Source organism: Neodiprion pinetum, chromosome 5, assembly GCF_021155775.2.
Source record: "Neodiprion pinetum isolate iyNeoPine1 chromosome 5, iyNeoPine1.2, whole genome shotgun sequence".
Lineage (NCBI taxonomy): Eukaryota > Metazoa > Arthropoda > Insecta > Hymenoptera > Diprionidae > Neodiprion > Neodiprion pinetum.
In genome coordinates this window covers 6,357,597-6,381,602 of record NC_060236.1, presented here as the reverse complement: position 1 = coordinate 6,381,602, position 24,006 = coordinate 6,357,597, and the positions used below count along the sequence as shown (strand labels likewise).

Genomic DNA, 24,006 nt, shown 5'->3' with positions numbered 1-24,006 from the left:
AAGTACCACGTCCCGGGAACGATTATACAAACTGTAAACATGTCAAGGTAGAACGTTTATTTAAATCTCGATTTTTTTTTTTTTTTTTTATTTCCATTACTTATTTTTACAGACAAATGCATATGGTGTGGAAAACTGTTGCTAAACACTTGCGCTCACATCCTGATATATCGAAATTTACAACCTTTACGGGGCAAAAACTATGCCCGTTCTTATTTTGCGATTTAAATAAAAGATGACGAGCAGTAGCAAACACAGGACAATACAGAAACGTTTATTTTTATCGTTATATTTTGACTTTCAAAATTCCTGGATGTAATTCGAATTATTATTATGTATTCGTATCGCACGATAAATAAGTTTCAAATCATATCACATCAGCAATCACGAATTCCGAGTAAAGGCCGAAAAGTGGTGCAAGGTAAGCGAAATTTCTAACTCCTAAGATTCAAAATCTCCTGCACTTTTTTCTGTATGCATAAGAAAATAAAAAAAAAACCTAAATAAAAATGCGATACGTATTGGCTAGCATCGTCTGCCTTCACTGCAAAAGGGTGTCCACGTTTAACGAAACGCCAAAACATATTTATAATAATAAATAACAATATGAACCAAAACGATTGTTCCTTGCTGAGTGTAGTTTAAATATCATGGAACACAGCCTCGTTCAAATTCAGTCTCGAAATCGAGGCCTGAAAAGTAGCAAGGTGATAGCGCTTGATGTCCGCCATCTTTGTTTTGGTTACGCCGTGAAGATGACCGTCAATCGCGTCATTGCCGGTCGAGACTTGTTCTAGTGCGGATCTGATCGGTGGTTTACAGGCTGTATCGGTCAGAAGTAAACAGTTATTCCAATGTCAATGCAGGTCGAAAATACTCGGCTGGGTATAATCGCTTAGCACGGCATCGATTTCTATTTGCAAGTTGAGCATGCAACGTGTTCGAATGTTTCGTAAACGTCACACGACGCCGATCGCATTCCGCGTAAAATAATAATCGTCTCCACAACACAGAATGGCGTTAAACGTACATCGATCGAATGAAAACTGAAAGTGCGACAGAAGTAAACAGAAATCGTGCTCAGCGGTCGCGGTCGGGCGAGTTTTGTTGCGCTCGTCGTCGGTCTAAACTGTATGAAATTTTTCGTTGCCGGTGTTTCGATCGTTGCGCCGAGCTGCAGCATGCAACCGATGATCAATCGCACGAAAGAAAACATAACTCCGATAAAGGTAGACGCTCTTCATTTGTTCCAAACTCACCCGGGTTTCAGTATCGAAATCGGTTTAGCGACGCGATTCTAGAATATTCGCACCGCGTCGTTCGGTCAGCGAGTGTCGAATCTCAGTTCACTTCAGACCGCGACCGGTTGAGGATCTCTGATCCGTTTCCTCGTTTGCTGTGAAACTAATTTCGCAGAATAATCGAAGTACGTGTTACGATAATTGCAGTGGCAGTGTTTGTGAAGCGAAGCGAAGCGAAGTGAAGTGAAGTGCAGCAGATGGATCTCTCTGGAATTTCCGATCTTTTTCAAGTGCATCACTTCACGTGTCAGCGTGCTCCTCGTCTTTCGAGCCTCAATCGACTTGGTAAGTACGATTTCTGCTCGATGGAGAATTTATATGGCTAAAAAAGTTATTCCCGCATGCGTGTCCGTATGTGTTGAATTTCTCGTTCTTTATGATAAAAATGACACCGAGTCTGCAGCTTTACTGATGAGAATTCGGTATTTTTTTCATGAATTGTGCAACTGAACCAGATTTACCAATCCCACCAAAGAAACTATGCCGATTTTGAAAATTTGACAACACTGTACACCTGAAATTGAACATGCGCACATTTTTTTGTTTTGCTAATGGTACGGGCTTACAAACTCCGTGGCGAGAATTTATATACACTTCAGTTCAATGGCGATTTGTCAAATTTCATACAGATACCGATACAGATTTCGGTGCTGAATGAATCAACATTGAGCTCAAAATTAGTTGAACGGTGATATCGTCAATTTAAAATAACTGACGACGAATATCGAGAGCAACAATTTCATTGCGTGAAACGAAATTGTGACTTGCTTAGTTTTCTTGGAGAATTTAGTTTGCTTAGCTTCGCGTGATTTATTGAGAGTGTCAAGGACTCGACAGGAAAGTCCTGACGCCAGGCTGCGTTGCTTGATCATCCGGCAACAAGAGAAGCGACTCGAGGAAATTGGCTGTCTATTGTCCGCAATGTTAGTTGGTCGTTGGGAAAAAAAATTTGAGTTTCTTTCGTATCATCCTGCCATCGTCATCGCGCGCCGTCTCTCATCGAATCGTTCGTATCAATCAACTCGTTTCCGTTCACCCGCTTTAAATTATTATTAAAGACTCCGATGAACCGTCCATGAGCAAATCACAGTCCCGTTTCATCGGATTATTGCTTCGGTGAATATTCGATATTTCACCAGTAATGATAATAATACATCACCATTCAACTTTTACTCGCGTTTCATGTTGAACCATTCGATTGCGAAATAAAAATTATTTTCCGTGAAAGTCAAAGAAGCTTTTCAAAAAATGACGTAACGACGAATGCGAGGATTTCGATTTGATGCGAATATTGTTCCGCGTACTTGAAATTGCATCACGTAACATTCGTAACTACAGAAAATTATATCCGATTGTTGAGAGCACTAAGAATTTTGTGGAAAGAGAAGGATAGGGTGAAATTGTTGTAATATCTACCCTTAGAATCGATATGCAGACCATGTTATCTCAATTATTATGTACTAGAATTAATGGTGGTAAAGAAAAATATTGCAAGAATCTCGTGTGATCACAAAATTGTACAGTTAAATCAAAAAAATTTGTTTCAGTCTTATATGTCTAGATTTTGTTTTTATTTCCCAACACAATGGCTGATTCATTCATCTATTTTCATTCGACAGTTTGAATACAACGTACTGTAAATTGAAATGCTGTTTAACATTGACTTTGAAGATTTTTATCCGTCGTTATTCGATTATCCAAGAGCAGTATTTAGAGAAAAGAATTAATGGATGAATTAAAAAAATATCCAAGCTGGCGTGTGTTTCAAGAGTTTGCAAACTGCTGCTGGCATCTTGGAGAAATTTGTATATGATACGAGTGACGCTCTCTCACATGACATAAAGGGTGGTGGATTTGAATTTGCCAGTTAGCGTGAAAGCAGTTTCGAGAAAAAAAAATATATCTATATCCGCCCGAAAGTTACGAGAACAGTAAATTTACTTACAGGGTTGGTAACTATGAGCGCTATTGAATAGGTATCAGCTATATTCTGGTATTTATGTACCTGCGTTAACGGGTTTCGAGAAGATATCGAGCTTACCGTGAATATGTAGTAGAAATTCTGAGTTATCGCCCTGACCAGGCGTTACTTTTGTTATATTACGTTATTTATGATCCTTGAAAAAGAACGAGATAGAAGAAATTGTCTGTACCCGAAATTTTCGTCCCGGAAGAAATATGCCTCATAATACATATATGGCATTCTCTTTCATTTCTGTATTCACGAATCATGACCCGAATACGAAGAGAAGAGCCTTTCTGGCGTTATAAATTATGAACACATCGCGAGAGAAGAAACAAACGATATTGAAATTTTCTCGACGTCTAAAGGTTCTCGAAATTGTGACAACCGTTGAGAGTTACGAAGAAACTGTCTGCCAGGCTTCGTCGCGATACTCAAAATCTTACACGATTTAATAACATGTCCTGAAAATACCTGACGGTGAAAAAACAAATCCGACGAAGGTGGATTTTCATTCTTTCTTTCATTTCATTTCATATAATTTCAATTTTAATTAACAGATATCCCGGCGATCAGATTTCCGGCTTATTGTTGAATTAATCCGATCCTCTCGGCTCGTGAGAAGCCTTAAATGTTACATCTGTGGGTAAAATAACGAATCGGATTCGACCGCCAAGCGTGCAAAGTTTCGATTTTCACGCACTTTAATTGCCTTAGAAACTTGGGGGGAAGAAGATGTCGAAACTATTATTCACTCCCATAGAATTTGACAATAATCAAAAAGGGATTTAAAACGCAATCGAGAACGAGAAGCGAACTTTCCTTCCTGCCTCGATTCACGCTCTCTGATTAACCGTGCTGTGTCGATAATTAACGAGTAACGCTGCTCCAATTAACGCTCTAATTGCACCCCTAGCAACCATTAGAAATTACTGTCCTGGCCTAGCTTCTATTATCACTGATTGCCGGAATTCTTATATAGTTATGTACAAGCGAAATCTGTGAATCCGTAAGATGGTATAGATCACGAGGTTGAAGTCAGTGTAACGTGATCATTGAACGATGGACACGGAAATGGAAATGACCGTCTTGAAATTTTAGAATAACTTTGAAGGTGTTTGCTTTCCTAAACAAGAAGAAACGATCAGTTTTACTTTTTACCAGTAAACGTGTTTATTACTGAATTTCGACAAATCACAATCGCATGATTGTCAATTAATTATTTTTTCCCAAATACGTAAGCATCATTGAATCATCAACGTTCCGAACTTTGCACATTGCCAGATCCGTTGGCAATTTTTTCTGTGATCTATGCAGTTTATTTTATACATTTTCTCTTTTGTACCGCATGCGAATTCAATTTGTTCATAATTGTTTTACGCGAACGATAACGAGACACATCTATGTACGTGTTCGTACGTACATGAAGTACGTATGTGACGCAGCATGGACAGGAAGAGGGAAAACTGCACAGCGCGTGTAACTGGCTGCAGCAGGGTGCAATTCGTTTTCGTCTTCTTGTGCAAACACGAAACTCGGACTTTCCGCTCCGACCGCAGCCGCCGCGTCCGCGTAATGAACTGACCTTTTGCGATAAACCGGACCTTTCATTTTGTTTCCGGTAGGAGAAATAAAGAAATTACTACAGCAGAAGTGGAAAACAAAAAGAAAAGGAAGAACAATTTTTTTTTCCCCCAAGGCGAGCTGCAGAGAGAGGTTCGTTTAATTTCGTCATGTGGCTTTTTTCACCGTTGGCAAACTTTTGCGGACGCATCGTACAAATTAGTAAAAAACTTACATTGAGCGGAAATCTCTGTGGAATATATTATCAAAGCAAGCGGCAGGGTTTGAATTCCGGATTTGAAAAGTTCCGAAAGCACCAAATTCCAAGATTTTCAGTTCTGTGAATTTCTGGCTTGGTGAAGTTATTCCACATTTTAATGGTTTTTTGTTTTTGAGTTTCGTTATTTTTACGTTCGGAATCCTGGTGATTCCGATTTTCGGTTTTTCTGATTTTTTACACCCGCTCGTCGAGTAAACTTTGAGCCGTCTGGTTTCCGAACATTTGAAACTTTGTTGTTTCTTCAAAGTTTGACGCCTTTACTTCGAGTTTCGCCGCCAAATAATTCGGAATTAAGCGCTTTTGGAACTTTTCAAATTCACAACTTCATCCCCGCTCCCAAAGCAAGTCTTGAGGCTTCTGATTTTGATTTTTTTTTAAAGTTAATTCGTACGTTTTAAATTACTTTATTTTCTTTGCCTACACCGGCTCGTTTCAATTTAATATCATTCGCTTGACTCGACGGTCGCAGCTTTTGAAGCTTAATTGTTTCAGCATTTTTTCGTTTAGACATTTCTGACGAGAGAAAATCCTCGGCTTTTACATGTAACCCAGAATACCCGTATAATGCCATTTTAGGGAGATTTTAGTTAACCAACCACCTAATGCAAAGTCCGAGTCGAGTTTCTCGCTGTGTATAACACGCGTTTAGAATTTCACCGCATAAATCTACAACAGAAACCGCACAATGGTGTCGGTCTTACCGCAACGAAACCCCAACAATGAGTTTGATCATTTATTATTTACGCAATCTAGCGAGTTGTGTATGGAATTAGTGGCAAATTGAACTGCATGCTCATGGCGAACTAAACAATTGTGTACAACAACCCCGCTGTTTAAATTTGAACAAATTAATGTAACTCGCGGATTTCGACTGTTTTTCCACATTGCACAGGAATAATTAGTGATACAGATTTACGGTGGAATAATCAATACGGGAAATTCAAATAACGAAAAGGACGGCGCTTTGTTCCAAGCTAGAAAAAATTTCTAACACTGCGATAATTTTCCTCACGCCAAACCCTGCGATTGTTATTTGTTTAAAATTATTTGAACGAAATTTGTTACACAGCAGATTTGCAAATCGTGCCAACATGCATCGATTTCGAGAATCAAAGGAATACGTTGAGCAAAACTTTTATTACCGATGAAGTTTCAAGGGCGAGTTTTATAACCGCTGTCAATATAGCTGACACGATCGTTTCAGGGTGACGCTTATTCATTATAAATTCTCGGGGAAAATTATACGCGAGATTCAAGATTCGTCCAAACTTTCTCGCGATTGAATTACGCAGAGTAACGTAAAGCTCCGACGCGTATACCACATGAGATTAGCTACGCGCGAATCTAATTTCGCCGACTTCGGAGTTCGTAAAACTAAACCATTCTGCATTGGGAAATACATTACAGAGAGTGAATATTTCGTACTCGACTTTCGACGCTGACTAGAAACGTTCCATTCCTCGAAAATGGAGAGTAATTATTAAAGCTCGGAAACTAAAGGACAAGGTTTGACTTTCTTTCACGTCTTGTCAAATTCTATTCAGATTATTATATGAGGTTCATGTTGGCAATCTTGACGTGATAAAAAATAACGTTGAAAACATGTCCACGTATGTTATTCACAATTTGCAAATGACTTTGAAGGAGTTGTGTTTCAAAAATATTACCGTAATATTTCAATACCAATTTCATACGGAAATTCGTAAAATTCCAATGTGTTGCGAAATTGTAATTTTTTACTATTTTTTCATGCAACATGTTGTTACTCGAAAATTAGGATCGCTTATCGATTAGAAACTGTTAAATGTCAGCTATACATGTCTAAGGTATATATATATATATATATATCAAGATATTTACAAAATGCAAAATTAGAACTTCAAATATTGACTTTTCTTTTCCAAAACAATTTTTTTTTTTATTGAGAATTGAAAATTAATATATGAGTCAATATTTGAAGTTGTAATTTTGCATTTTGTAAATATCTTGATAAATACGCAATGTATGAAAAAATCACAAGAGACGTTTTTCACGGTAAATTGAATTTCATAAAAAAGATCTTCTCAGACTTTTTGTCATATATGTTATATTTCGGGAGATTTTTAGGAAAGAGTGAAATAAACAAACGAAAAATCAATTGCGACAATTTTTACGCATAAGCTACGTGGCTCAAATTTTAAGAGGTTATTATTTAGGTCCCAAACAGGCACTATATATATATCTATACTTCTCAAAGGCACAAAGTCGAAAATTTTCGCCAAGCTTCCATCCCGCCGTTGGGAAGATACGAAAAATTTTTCTACGTACAATAATGAAATTTTTTTTTTCCACTCGTCATTCACAAGTGAAGCTCCAATTCACCTGTTCTGCATTGGAACATCCTTTATATCATTGCCGCTGGGTAGCTACGGGATTTAAAAATTTTGAAAGTTGTAGAGCGAATATTTGCCCCGCGGTTGATCGACTGGAAAAATTTCATTTCAAACCTCGCTGAGGTGTACAGTTATATTTTATTTCGAAACATCCTCTCGTCACGAAAATTTTTGTCGAATTGAATTCTGTATTAAAAGAGATACGATATCATTTTACCTCCGAGCTGCAGACGTCTAAAATCAGTTACTATAAGGGATTCTATGGAAACTTGATTCAATCTTTTACGAAGATAGACTTCAATTTATCGAACTTTTCTTTTCTTCTTCTTTTTAGTCAACATTTTTTTCGGTATATTGCTTACACGAGGGTTTCAATTGTTTACTTTGTTTTCATACCAATAATATTGTTCCAACTTTTTCATACTTATGGTAGAATCAAAATTCCCTAATCGAAGAATGGCTCCGCTTTATTTTCTCAGACATTCTATTTTTTGAGTAGAGTATTACTTTTTTCCAATACCACGTATCATGATTATCATCTGGAGTCAATGTTTACTCTCGCACGTTTTATACCCTTGAACTAGTTAGTTTGCCTCTGATCGATCCGCATTAAAGCCCATCCGACCTTATTACACGCACTGGTAAATATAACAGTAACTCAATCTTCCAGTATATCCACCTTAACTACAGTCTGTCTTCTTCGTTCAATATCATCCTGCTTCGAAAGCTGAAGTGAGCAGATAACGGACAAAATAAATATCCAGAAAAATAAACAATAACGAATAAAACATTGAAAATTGTTTATATAAATTGCTCAAATTTCTTGTCACACAATTCCAAACTGTAGATTCTAAAGTTTTTCTCTAAATATCGAATAGGTGATTATCATTGCAGGATATTTGATAACCGTGGTTTTACATGAATATTCTAAAGCAAGTTATTTGTTAAACTGTACATTTTTCACTTGCGATGAAATATTTCATTCTCATTTAAACTAAAACAGTTTGAACTGATTCAAAAATCAATTACGTTTTGTTTTTTAATCATTTTATACCATTGACTAGTTATACGTAAAATGGTATATCCAAATGAATGGAATAATTTGCATTGATTTTACCAACAAACTTCAGCCATTCTGCATACAATTGGATCGCAATGCGATTGTTGATTACGAGGAAATAATTTGCCCACCTTACTTTCGAGTCATGATAGAACGTAAAGTTTCTTGGAGTTGAGGAATGATGATGAAAAAAATTACAGTCTCAGAAATATCATTCTTGTGGTTAGTTTACGTTGGGCAAGCGAGGCTTTGAATAACTGGATCGAAATACTTTGGGTATCGCGTTGGAAATTTTGTTTTATGTATCAGGAAAAGCTTCGTACGCACAGTAGAGGAAATAAACTCGTTCTTGTTTGTATATAATAAGAGGATAAAAAAAAAATTACGTATATTGTATATTGTATATTTACTTGATACCAAACTTTTTTCTGTTTTTTTCTTTCATTTTTTTTTTTTTTTTTGTTTCTTTTTTCATACGGAAAATCGCAGCCCGTCGTTTGTAAACCAATAGTCAGACAGTAAGTAAGTTACATACCAGATAACATCGAAGGTATTAGTATCAACGCGTGAAAAAAAAATTGTCATTAATCAGCGGCATGTTTTTTGAAAGGTTGTTTAAAAATTCGGGGAATTTCAGATAATACCAAAAAAGCTTACGAACCCTGACGCATCTATGCATCTGCTTTTTTACTCTTTCATCCCACACTCCGACTGTACGCGTACACATATCTCTGGTACCTGTACCAAAACCATTCAGAGCAAAGTTGCGGGTGTCTCTCGAAGGAATTAACGGCGAACTAATCAGTCGCTGGTCCCTGTTCGGCATCTCTAAGCCAGAGTAGGACGAAATGCGGAGAATCGAGAGCTAGATGCGAGAAGCCAAGGCATTGAATGGCCTAAAATATACATATATACGTGTCGTTTAATCCCGGATATATGAGGCTTTCGCGTAATATGCTCATTACTCACGTACGTAAATGGCCGTTACCTCTGCACCGTCGATACGTACATACGTCACGAATATCATTCCAAATATAACGTATTAGAGGAGAATTCCTACCGACGTGTGTGTATGCAACGTATGTGTATATACGTATATATACATATATGTGTGTGTGCGTGTGTCGTGTAGGTGTTTACCTTGTGTTATACCCCGCACGAGTTTCGTATTCCTCCAACTTCGACGTTTGAAACTTATTTAATTAATTAATTAATCACCTCCGAGGATTTCTCGACCATCGTATATTGTCACGGGTATAATTAATTACGTATTATGATGTACGAAGGCGTAGTTGTTGTACGAGTAGAGAGAGAGAGAGATATTTTTTACGCGGTCTTTCATTATTTCACGGTTAACAATTTTTTCTTTACTTGTATAATTCGGGGCTAACTTTTTGCCACGAAAAATATGGGAAAGTTGAAAATTTCCTGAAATATAATTTTTTTCACATTATTACACCCATGCACACTCACAGACGTCATCTTGGATTTAGAAACTATCAAATTTTGACATCGGATTCGTGATCGACGACCCTGAAAACTTCCGAGTAACGAAATTAAGGTGAAAATATTGAGTTGAAAAATGTTTGACCGAGAGTGTTGAACGGATCGATTTTGTCAGTATAAATACGAAATACTAGAAAGATGCGGATTAATCGCTTGTATCGGTGTACGACAAAGTAACGTGGCGACAGACTTTCTTACGGAAAATCGCATGCGGTGTTATCGACTTGCAAGCTTTGAAATTAATGCTGTATTCCACGGCGCAGTTTCTACGGTGAATTTGCATGTTTCTTTGACTCGCAATCAGTATTCGTGTGCCCGGCGGAAGATCGCTGATGACCGAGTGTATCCATCCTGTACTCTGGTACCTTCAACCTACCTACCAACCTACTCGGGGCGCGTTTAAGTGATGGTGTGCCCACACCCGCAACGGGCATTAGCAAGATTTAGCATATCTCTTAGAACACGGTGGCCATTTCACTGCTAACCCGGAGTCTCGTCCCCCGGGGGTTCTGCTTCACCAGATATCGGCTTCGAGACCTTTTCAGGGGCTACGTTTCCGTCCGTACAAGCTAAATGCCGAGTTTCAATTAAGCCGGGTTGTCGGTCAAAGATTTTATTTCACACTGTGAAAAATTTTTAGTTGCGGTTACCGCTCGGTCCTTAATTATTTTCATTTTTTACCACAATCTCTTGCTAGATTTTCTTGCAACTGTTGCGAAAATTTAATGCTCGTGCAACGATAAATTGACGTTGTATTTATTCGATTACACATGCCGCTCGTGCGTATTGAAGACGATCCATGAAATCTCGTTATATTTGAAAGCTGCAAAAAAATTAAGATAACACGTAAATAAGGGGTTTATAACAAGGAAAGTTTGAGTAGCGATCTTTCGTTTCACGGATCGCTTCGAAATTCTTGAAAATTCTAGCTGATTCGTTAGAAGTTAAATATTCGAGGTTGGCGATATGACGACAGGAAAGTGTTTCGGCTAATTGACAGAAAATGCTCTCCAGAATGAAACGAGACATTTGGGAGTTAGATGGAACGGATATTATAGACTTTTATCAATTTTCAAACGAAGCATCGTTATCTACGATATTATTCATTATTTCAGTATCTTGTGTTCTTTTATTTCCAAGAAAAAATGAGAAAAATTTTGGTAAAGATCGTTTACATTATTATTTTGTTCTAGTACTAGATATCCAAAAACTTTTCAACTTTCTAGAATTATTTTCAAGTGGCTTAATTTCAGACCCAGATCCCATGAAACTCTGTTTGATCTTTTTCATGTTTGAACTTTACGTCCGTCAAAAAATGTGTCTACGTTTCGTTGTTTCAACGACCCAATTCCTATATTTATAAATAAACAAAATAGTTCTACATCTAAGGTATTTTAAGATACTGTAACGGCGCGAATACTGGAAACAAAAATACGAAGCCTACCGACGTATGCATTTACTATTAGACGCAAATTATATAAATACGTGCATGACGTATCACTGAGAAAATTGTTTATTTACCGTCATAACAAACGTATATTTGTGAATGACGAGATAAATGTTTCGCTATAAGTATCAAATTTTGGTTGAGCCAAACAATGACGAATAGAAATTTGCTAACGGTTGACAAATCATATTTGGTATTAACAACTAAAATTTGATAATAACAACGAAACACTCATCCCGCTATATCGAAATACACGTTTGTTAACGTCAAGTAAACTCTTTTCTCAGTGAAAGTATCGTAGCGAGTCCGACGGCGGCTTTAACAACAGATGGCAGCCGGCTTAAAATAACAAATCACTATTCTCGTACATCTGAGATCAACGTTTACACACTCCCGGAGGCTCGGCCAAATCCCAGTGTTTCCATTGGTCGAGACGACGTCGTACGATCGCCGTTGTCAGTTGACACCAATTGACACACAATTGACAATTACTGCAGAGGCTTGAGACTTTCTGGCTGTTGGTTTGGTCAAGCTTTTGCCGCAGACGTGAGAACAATCTACGCGTCGTTAATTCACCCGTTTCGATTGGATCGATCCGTTCGACAAATGGACAGCAGAAGTACTTGGTCGGTCAGCTTCGTCCAGTTTGGTACATAATTGAAAGCGTCACTAACGGGGCGAGTCCCATTCGAATTTCCATAGTCCGGCAATCCGCGAACATTTCGCGTTTCTATCTTTTCAACCGAAGGCATAAATTATAAAGCTTCGTTACACGGAATGGCATAACGATGTTGATCAGTTTGCCGTTATACGTAATTGAAACATTGAAACATTACCAAATTTATAATTGTAGAAATTTATCTTCGTGAAAAACGCGACAAACGCTGTTTGAATTGTTATTTTTTAAAGGTTGACGAATCTTAAACATTTTCGATTTCAAGTCTTTTCAAATTACATACGTAAATCTAATAGATTTGGGCCGGAACGGAGATGATCTTTTGTGGATCATATCCTCGAGATTCAGGCGTTCCGATTTTTATTTCCATTCTAGTGTTTTTAAAAAAAAAGGGGGGGGGGGGGGGGGGAAGGACGGCTTATCTGCGGTCGTTGGACGAAGAGAAGGAGGATAAACCTGCAGCCTATATTCCGAAAATGAACATAAATTTTTCACGATGTCCGTTCGAGGAAGAAGAAGAAACGTCTTAGGATTTAGTGGACCGTAAAACGAAGATAAGTTTCGGCCCGGCCAAGATTTTCTTGTCCGTCGTTACATTTCCACCCTTTAAAATTCCGGATATGATTCACTCCGCGCTGCATTAGAGCTATACTCGAGGTACACGCGGTTGTAAACAAACACTGAGAAAAATTTCATTTGCTACGGTAACTAGAAAAATTTAGTAAGACAGGTATCGTTAAAAAAAACTGTTTGAATATTGTTGGAGTTACGAAAAACGAGGCACGCGTAAACATTTTGCGATATCGTCGATCCTTTTTTGGTAATTGCATAGCAAAATCAGTTTCTGAGGTTTACTCTACTTTATAATTATGTATTATACATACATAAATAGTCAATGTACATGTATAATATACTTGCAACAGCGAGTTAAGTAAGTCTCTCGATGTTCACCGTGCTTGACGGGGAATTTCAAAGTGACGTCGGTTTTGGCTCCTACAAAATTAGACGGAGGCTTCAAAGACGGACCTTCGCCTCACGGGCGGAACTTCTGCAGCTATTCAATGGTCTTGTAGTCTAGTCGTCGCGAAAGCAGCGAGCTTTTGGTCTGTTCTGTTAGTTCTGAAAGCCGTATTTTCCCTTCATGCACCGTGAGAAATGGAATTTTATAAATATTTTCAAAACAAACGTTTAGCGGGCCAATTTTAACGTTTGATCGAACGCTGGTTTAGAGATATCAAAGTTATACGTACAACGTTTTATAATGTGTACGATTTTGTTTACCGAAATAATTTATTTGTCCTTGAACCGATGTGCAATTCATTCGTTCGCTGATTGTGAGTCCGAAGATCCGAGGCTTCAATTCCACCGCTCTAATGCAACATGACGTCTGTTACGATTGTGCGGATTGTGAAACATAGAGTTATAGACTCGATATCGAGTCGCGTGGGTTTCTTTCATCTTCTTGTTTTTTTTTACTTTTTTCTTTTCTTTATTCCCCGTTTGCGACACACCCTTGACGACGACGACGATATATGTAGACACATCGTGTAGGTATGGCCAAAAGTTGGCAGATGAAGTTGTTGTTGTTTCTTATCGTTAGATCGTCCAACTGCGTTTGGTCGCAAATAGTACTGCGCAGTATTTTGAATTACACGAGATTATTTACAATCACCGTAACTTTGTAGATTGTATTAGAAAACTTGCTCCGTAATTCTTGATATTGCGTATTTGTACTCGAAAAAATTTATTATTCAACGTTTTCGAAAAGAAAAATTCATTCCGAATTTTTCTATGACGCCGTTTTAGAAAATTATTTAAAAAATTCGTAAGCTTCGAGGTCTAAAAATTCCTACGAATGCGCGGAAAAAATAACTTTTTGTGGTCGGAATCGGATTCCTTGACTTGAAAAATTCTCAAACCGAGTGCTTTCAAGAGTAGATATATTCACGAGTGACACCAAAAAACATTGAATTGCTTTATGACGCCATTTCGCGATTTTTGGCAGTTACCGAACGAACGCGTTTGACGCCGCTGTTAAATGCCTTGGATGTTAAGTGGTTGAACAATTTAACGCCGAGGCGGTGTTTAAATTGTTGCAAAGAAAATAATTACATACCCGAAGTCGGTCATCCTGTGTACAATGATGGAGGAAAGAAGTGAGACGCGACTAAGGAGATGCTAAAAAGTTTTTTTTTCACGTACAACCACATTTCCGTTTGGTCTCACGCCTTCGTTTTTCATTCTTTTTGTTCTTTCTTCATTTTTTATTCTTCTTCGTGTAATCTCGAGGAGATATCACAAGAGAGAAATATTATTGACGTTTATTAAAGCCGTAGCTTTTCTCCGTATGTATATGTATATATATATATATATATCCATGGGGCATTCCATATCAAATTTGCAACCCATGTAAGTCACCTCCTTCAAATTTGTTAATTTTTTAGCATGACGTTTGCAACCGACCCAAAAGGGTCTCTGAATTTTTATCGGATTTCTCGAGGCACCAGTGAAATGGATAAAAATTGAAAAACCAATTCCGAAGACGCCGTTTTTAAAAATCTGAAAAAATTCACACTAATTTTATGATTTAAAATACGATTTTTAAGCACGACATGATAATGGGATCTTAATATTTACTATTTTCTTCGCAAGTTTTTAGTTTTTTCATGTCAGAATTGTTCTTTGATCTTTTTTATTTTTTTTACGACTCTGTCTAAATAGATTACAAAATCACATTTTCTTCATGTTTCCGTAATATATTGAGATCGGGGAATAGGAAAAAAAAAAAAACAATTCCGGGAAGAAAAAACTGAAAACTTGTGAAAAAAAATAATAAACATTGAAATCCCATTGTCGTGTCACGCTTAAAAATCATATTTTAAATTATAAAATCATAACGAATTTGATCAGTCTTTTAAAAATGCGGTCTTCGGAATTGATTTTTCAATTATTTTCAATTTCACCGGTGACCAAACAAATGTGAAAAAAACTCTATAACCTTTTGGATCAGTTCAACGTCATAATAAAAAATTGACAAAATCAAAGGGTGTACATGGGTACATGGGTTGCAAATTTGACGTGGAATGCCCCATGTATGTATTATCGTATCACATAACGACGAGTAGCCGAGTGTCTTGAGTGAATTTCGTACCTACGGAATATTATGCCTTATATGTGTATGTATATATATATATCTATATATATAGACGCTTCGTGCACTGTCGTCTAGACGTCGAAGGTATGTTTTATATAATATATATATATATATATATATATATGTGTATATATATATGTATATCATATCTCGATGTACAAATATTGTATGTTTTTATATACGTACAATATTTGCTGATAAGAGTTTATTTGAGAGAAATAAAATTCCACTTCGATTGAGATGAAATAACGTGGAGGCATAAATAGGAAAAAATAAATAAATAAATAAATATATATATATATATATATATACACACACACGTATAACTTCGCGGAGAACGTTCACCAATATTCAGCGGCTCTCGGGTTAAATTAAATAAATAAGGGTAAAAATATTTCATTTAAGAGACTCAACTCGTTGGAGTGATATATTTCTATACATATATGTATACCTATACATATACGTATATCCTGCGGGATAGAGTCTTTTACTTGTGATAATATATGAATGCCATAAATGGAAATCAATTTCGTAACATCGAGATTTATTTTCCTCTTCAACTTAATCACCGAGTACGAGCGGTAGTGAATTTGGAGTGTTTTATTTTGTTCTTTCGAAGTTAGCCTGTTATAATTGATTTACAAGAATGTTTTAACGGTTAAGAATAACGCGCATCGATTTGTAGACGAATTATTTCATTTACATATTTAAAGTTTTTGCAATAATTACAATTGAATGATGCATAAAAATAGCTATTGTATACAACTTTGGAAAATTCCTCAAATGATGATAAAATCGTATCTAATACAGCTGTTTCGAAAATCAACGCATAATTAATGATAATCATTGTTGAAATGTCGATTACTCAGGATCACAATTTATATATATATAACGTTAGAAAGAAGAAGAAACATTTTGGGGCGAATATATTACATAGGTATAAATGATCGTATCATCATATGTATTATACATATACATGTAACGTTTATTGTGCCCGCGATGATGTATACCTCTATCTTTTACTTTGAGATGCAGAGGGTAAAGTTTACTCAGTCAATTTGTACGTATAACAATGTTTAGGACGAAGTCGAAGGGTTTCCTGCATCGTGTGCGAGAGTACTCGAGGGTGCGTATAACGCAACCATCCCCAACACGAGTGAGAGAATTGTATACAGAAACGGAGGGGAGTGAAAGAGAAAGAGAGAGAGAGAGAGGCTGTCATTCGTCTTTACTTGATCCCTGCACCCACTTTGTACAAACTTGAAATGTGTTTTCTCTGCTTGTTTTTCCCCCTTCTCTTCTTTCCTCTCGCGAAAATAGACACAAGAAGGGTGTTTCTTGTTTTTCTTTATTACGTTTCGTATTATCTCTCGCTCTTTACACTTTCACTTCCACTTCTTCTTCTTTATATTTTTCTTCCTTCTCTCGAGTAGACCCCGTATCATGGCTTAACTTATATATACAGTGTATATGCGACTCAGGCACACCGAGTTGAATTATAAAATCGGTTATCCTGGCTTCTTTTACCTCCGTGTCACTCTTCTTTTCCCTTTGTGACGAAGTTTAAGAAAATTTTCTCTTCGTTACTTTGAAAGTGTCAAAGTAATGTAATTCTAACGAGTTGGTTTCCTTTTTTTTTCGCACGCATAGCTCTCAGTTTATCGTCAAGTATTATATTCGACGAATTGGTAGTAATATTAAGATTATGCGAAGAAAAATTTGAAAAAAAAAAAAAAAAAAAAAAAAAACTACGCGATCCCAGCTAGGGATACAATCTTGACATCTCACCGAAATAATCGAAGACGTTTTTTCGAAATGTTCCATAATGCTAGACAAATCGAATATTATACTGTGACCTACAAAAAATTTTTCGAAATTCACTTTATTTATAATCTAATTTCTAGTGAAACATTTTGTTTCTTATCGGCGAATTATTTAGCGGCGGTATTGGATGAAGAAAAAACGTATCGCAAACTATTTCGTATACACATACGATGCGTGCATCGATCAGCTTTTCTTCGGTGAAAGATTTAACCGCGGAGGAGAATTTATTTGCATTTGCGTCACTCGATGATTTGCTATTCCGAAGTAAAATAACGAGGGAAAAAAAAAAGAAGATGAAACGGAAGAAGAAAGGAAAGAATTAGAGAGCGGGACTGGGGGTAAAAAATTGGGGATTCCGCGTAATAAATCATGAATGATTTCTCGAGGCTACGTGCCATCACGATTTAGAGATTAAAGGCCTCTTCCCTTCGCGTGTCCGTTTTTATCCGTATCCACAACCTGCAACTATACTCGGATCTTTTGCGATGGCTGTAAATCAGATCCTTAATATTATACCCATATCCAACTTGAGTTACACAGATTCCGAACGAGTCTTTACCATTCACGAATACCGCCTTGTAATATCCGAAAGTCATGCGAATAGTATTTACGTATTATAATTGTAACCTGCGAACAAGTTGCAAGCTTTTGATAACTGGTTGTTAACTTATGGCGTAAAGTATTTTCGGGGGAAGAATCTTAAATATGCGGCCGCGTAAACTTTTCACATAAGTTTGTCGTCGCGAAGATTTAAATCTTTAAATGTAATTCGATATCGGATCTTTTTTCTTGTCAATCTACTTCACTTGAAACTTTGAAGATTTTTCTTTCTTTCCCGTTTTGTACTTCATTCGGATAAAAATCTGACGAGAAATCAGCACGTATCTGGTAAATCAAAAGAGGGACGAAATCTTGAGAACTTTTTTAATTTCCGATTAAACAAGTTGTCACATAAAGTTGTCGTACGAATATGAAAGAGAAAAAAAAAAAATTACGACAACTTTAATGAACCTCGACCGGAGCTTGTCAGATTCTACGAAAAAAGTAAAGCTCTGTTCTACACGTATAATATTTTTCTTTTTGAATTCTGTATGAGCTAGTTTCGTGCGTCGAGACTTTAAGAATGGCAATGAAGAAAAAAGGGGTATAAAAGTTTAGGGGTGAAAAGCGAGCAAGATCAGCTTGAAAATTTTATTACCCTCGAGAAGTTCCCAGGGGTCTGATTATACAACTCCGGTAAGATAGGGAACGAGAGAGGGGGGAAAAAAACGGAGAAAAATAATACTTACAGGGTGAAATCAACCCTTATGCCCACCTTTTCTGATATAGTGGTCTAGTTTTAGATTTTTTATACCACGAATTTGATTTTTGTTGGCGTTGAATTTTTCCCATGAATTGTTTTGTTAAAAGACGAAAATTTTATGACCAAAATGGAAGTCGGCAAGCTTTTGGTTCCGAAGTTACGGGCGAAAGAAGTAATTTCAAAAGTAAGAAAAATCGAATTGGATATAAATTTGAATAATGCAAATTTATATTTTATTCGTTTCAGCTGTCTCTTCAATCGCTTGTCTCGCTTGTGGCTTTTAAACCAAAAGCGCAAGAGTGAGAAAAATCCAACTAAATATGGATCGGTGTATTTTAAATTTATACTCTTTTTGAGTATATTATACCTGACTACGACGAGTTGCGCTCAATCATTAAAGCTCATCCAGGTATAAAGGGGGAAGAGGTAGTCTGCAAAAAAGAGACGAAAAGGGGGGTGAAGAAAATCCACCGATAAAACCTCTCGAGTGGCGTTGCATTGCTATACGCATTGGGGCGCGAGTTGGACGGTAGCCACTTTATCTAAAAACTCTCTTGGCACTTTCCAGAGCCGTACTTTTACCTATCCGTATACGTATATATAACATCCTCCTCGACCGAAAACGTTGGATGTCGAAGTGCACGTAGAGGCGAATTGCCTTGGTGGCGAACGTGGGTGTAACAAGGAGTTAAGCACTGCTGCAGTCGCACTTACCCCGAAGAATTATACCAACTTCTTGATTATATACGGGGGTTAAAAAGCAGCGTTGCTCTGGGAAAAACGCGTCGAGTTCTTATCACGGAATTGGAATTTGACAGAAATTTTCTAATTTAATCTTGCAAGAATTCATCGTGACAAAATTCGGGGTTTTAAGGGATTTCGATCTGACGAAATTTTGAGATGAAGAAAAATTTGGCCGATTTAATCAGTCAGTTTTATGTTAAAAATTGTGATTATATAGTTGATCAGATGTTAGGAATTTACCGTTTACTTTATTTTTTATTCTAATAATTTTTATCAACAACGAGTTTAAAATCAATGGCGGAAACCTGCGCATATTCGCAAGTCTTGATTCGAAGCTCTTCGTCCTTTCGTTCTTTCGGTCTTGATCGTTCGCCATACCGCCTTAAGGTCATGTAATACTCCTACCTTTACCGACCGAGCAAACTCGTAATTTTTTTTTTCCTGTATCAAGTAAAGAAACGAGCGGAAAGGGATCAAATTTCTACGGTACATCGCTCTTTTGTAGTGAAATTCAGGAAAGTTGTTCATATCCCAAGAATACTTACGTATACTTTCAGTTCGTTTGTTTGTTTCACATAAGAAGTACGAGGGTGAGTAAGGGTAGGAGTACAACATGTCCTTAATTTGTCCTTTATTTTTTGGCTCTTTGACGTCGTCAAAGATAAAAAAAAATACTTACGTGTATACTTTTACTTCGTTTGTTTATCTAATATACGAAGAAAAAGGGTGAGTTTGCTCGGTCGGTAAGGGTAGGAGTTCGACACGTCCTTAATTTCTCCTTCATTTTTCAGCGCTTTGACGTCGTCGTTGTCGTCAATTTTCCACTCTCGTCCCCAACTATACGTATGCATGCATATATTACATGTACCTATCATTTCTTCGTAAATCTATTCAACAGCTCTACACGAACCTTGACGAGATTGGTAATTACATGAGTTTCGCAACTTGAGCGAAGAGCACACGGGAGCCATGTTGAAACTTGATATTAATTACACTCCCTGATAAGTGTGATTTAAGGAAGTTTTTCTTCTTCTTCTTCTTCTTCTTCTTCTTCTTTCGTTTTCCGTTTTCTTTTTACACAAAACTCCATCAGCAACTTTTTTAAGCCAGACGTATACGTGTGTGCATACGTAATGTAATACCGCAGGTTTAACGGTCGTGACGAATTTTTGGCCACTTACCAAAACTTACAAAGACACTAATGTAATAGAAACTGCACACGCTTTTTCACCTTGCAGCTACTGATTAAACTGCCGAGTCGTTTTTCACACGGGTTATTATTATACGTCCGCAACGGAAACCCGGGGTTTTCTTCTTACGATCATTACGAAATTATAACGCTAACCGTTAAATGTTTTTTTACAAAAATTTTTTACGAATTTTGAATTTTGAATCGATGCTTAAATATATAAGGAAAATTGAATCAAACTTTCGTTCAATCTTCAATACAATCGATCTTTTTCAAGTATTCGTAAATTTTTTAAATTTGCTCAATTTCGTTGAAATAATTATTTAAAGACGGATTTTAATAGTTTGGAAAAACTGCAGTTTGTTGAGTAAAAATTCAACCCACTCAAATTAACACCAAACACATCTTACAGATCATCGATTTCGGAGTTATTGTCAAATGTTTGTAAATTGATGTATTTATACACAGTGTTTTTTCTTGCTTGCCAATTTCAAATTTACGAGTAAGCTGATTTCCTCATATCACATTAGACAAAAAATAAAAATAAAAAAATGTATCGACGTATCGTGAACTTGTTTCGACTAATAAAAAAAACTCTGTACGTTACAGCAAACGAAGATTGTTGACTTTTGTGAATAATTTTGACACTATTTGAATAATCAGTGAAAATTTGTATGCACAATTTTGCCTGGTAAATTGTGAAAAATTTTTCTCACTTTGAAATTGAAGCCTTCCGCGGATTTCAGACTATTTTCAATGAAACACGTGCCGTCAATTTTGTTCATCACGATTTATCGCTCCACCAAAGTGTTGAATTAGCGGATGAAATTCGAAAGCGCGCCTACGCGTACATATGTATGTATATCAGCTTTGAATATATACATCGGGAATATCGGACAGGAGAGAATTCGAAATGAGTGAAAATAGAGGCGCGTGTGATCTTGATAACAACCTGATTTAGAATTTTTGTCCGTCTGCTCGTGACGCGTACACGTCGATATTCTGCAAGCACGATTCGCGTATAATATCGAATATCGCGAAATGTATGAAATGTTTTTTGGGGAGAGGCGAAATATACGCTTGCGGCTTTATTACTCGTTTTGCGGCTGCGGGTTGGAATTGATGGGTGTACGGGTGGCTCGATTTCGAAATATCTACAATATTCGCACAGTGCCCGCCGAAATTCGGCCGCTACTCGCAACCTTGCCGAGCCTAGATCAATTTTATACACGACCTTTAATAATGTTACCTAACCGCGAGACTTTATACCTCGCACAATCTTTTTCTTCGCATCCGTTACTCTGGGACATATATATTAAAATATGCAAAGTACGATTCTCATAACGCGACGCGACTCGTGGAAAAACAGTTTTACATTATATATGTATATATAGGTTCGCTACCGCAATTTATCCCATATAATATACAATACTTCTATTCATTCACACACGCACACACACACACACACACACACATATATATATATATATATATATATATAGCTAAGCCTCGGCTGACGATTACCTTTCCTCATTTTTCGTTCTTCCATATTGTGTTTGCAATGTGCGGAGAACGATCGTATAGGTATGTGAAAAAAGAGACTCGATAATGTGTTTCTTTCATTTATTTATTTATTTTCTCTCAGTTTTTTTTTCTTTTGTGCTTTCGTCCCCTTTTGAGCAATTGGAATTATTTTAATAAAAAACGAGAAGGCAAAGTATGAAACGGAAATTGCCAAGAAAAAAAGTGCATGTATAATTGATTTATGCGTAATGAAAAATTTGTGGTTATATTTTGAGGGAATTAATTCTATGGTTAATTATACGAATAAAGAAGAAATATACACTTGGTGGAAATAGACGGTCAAAGCTGTTTATTCAAATTGACTGACGTTTCGGTCAAAGAAAAAGCTCGACTTTGCTCAAAGCCTACAAGAACTTATTTGTATACATGAATTTTTTATTTATTTATTTTTCTCTGCTTGTAATTGAAGGGGAAGTTACTATTAATATGACAGGAGTGAAAAACAATGTTTTTAAATTTTTAACCTATTTTTAAATTAATACCGTTAAATTCAAGGTTAAGAAATTACATTTTTAACCAATTGAATTTCAAGAGAAGGTACGAAAAAGAATTTGAGGTGATAATCACTTAACATAGTATAAATTTATATAATAAATGATGAAGAGTTTACTGAGGCTATAATTAATTTGAAATGCTAGCTTTAAACTTGCTCGTGTAAAACGGTGGAAAATTTTTCATCTCGTTGCAATGATTTTAGCGCGAAACAATATAAATTGCAAGAAAAACGTGACATGTATATGATTTTATGAATTTAAAAATTTTTTCAAATAAAATTTTATTTTATTACGATATGGTACACTGTAAATCCATCCTTTGCGTACCTAGAAAAAATTTGTCGTTGATTCAACGCCGGTCTGAACAGGGCTTTTAAAATTAAAAATAAAAAAAAAAAAAAAAACTGGCGAGTCGTGCCCCAAGTATTTTAAATGACGAAAACGTGTAAAACGTAACGAATGATTGTTTTTTGTTTTGACCAACGACGAAAATGTTTTTGAAATTAATAATCCTGAAACAGGAAATTAGGATGTTATTATTATCATTATTATTATTTATTTATTGCGTTTCAGTCCGTTTTTTTCCCTGCCTTTTCTAGTGAAAGAATGATCAGCTGAAATAAATCATACGTCGAAGCGGAAATTATACGTGCATATGGTTCAGATTCGTGAAAATGTCTTTATGAAAAATTCAAAAAACCGTCTAAATCACGTTCACGTAAAAGAAAAAGACGTTTTATCAATTATTAAAACCCTTATATTGGCACTGCGCAGCCATCTGCTCTATGTCGTGAATTCGAAAGCAAAATTGTTGAAAAAAAAAAAAAATCACGTCCTCGACATTATTTTTCGAGTACAATGTGTGATGCAGATTTTGCTCTGTCGAGAGGATAAGCTACAAATAATTGTACATCGACTTATAAATGTTTACAAAGCCGTTCGTTAAGGCTTCAATTACTCTTATATTATTAAAACCTCGAATATATATATATATATATATATATAGACACACACACAGGCGACGGACTTCTCAATTTAATTACTAAATTGCACCTAAATGTCACCTGTTGACGTTCATTAATGAACTCGATGTTTCGACTCTAGGTTATAATATAAAGAGTAATTGAAGCCTTAACGAACCGCTTTGTAAACATTTATAAGCCGTTATAATTTCACGTACCTTGTACATACTCGATAAAATAGGAAAATCAGCATCGCATTTTACTATACATATAATATTGTATAATATAAGTACCAACATTATTTACTTTCTTTTGTCGCGCAAAATCGTGCGATCTTTAAATTAGTTGATTCTTTTACGGTTCTTTATTTTTCTCTTTATTCTTTCGTATCAAGAGTTTCATCTCGCGTAGCCGAAGTATTTCGAATAGTTTGAAGTAAACTTTGTCCGATCCATTTTTGCAAGGAAAAGAAAACCGTAAAAAAAAAGAGTTGCTGTACGATTTTGTTCATCATACAGATGGAACCTGCCAATAATTTCACATCACCTATCAAATGACTTCCGGAATTTCAGATAAGCAAATTT

The 24,006-nt window shown here is 36.3% G+C and overlaps 1 long non-coding RNA gene across 1 annotated transcript in view; it reads left to right on the top strand.

The window, feature by feature from the left end:
* The first annotated feature begins 804 nt into the window (after window positions 1-804).
* Window positions 805-24,006, top strand: part of LOC124220114 (uncharacterized) — a 90,871-nt gene continuing 67,669 nt past the window's right edge. Inside the window, exon 1 of the long non-coding RNA XR_006883520.2 lies at window positions 805-1,586. This is a non-coding gene — a long non-coding RNA (uncharacterized lncRNA). The remainder of the gene's footprint in view (window positions 1,587-24,006) is intronic.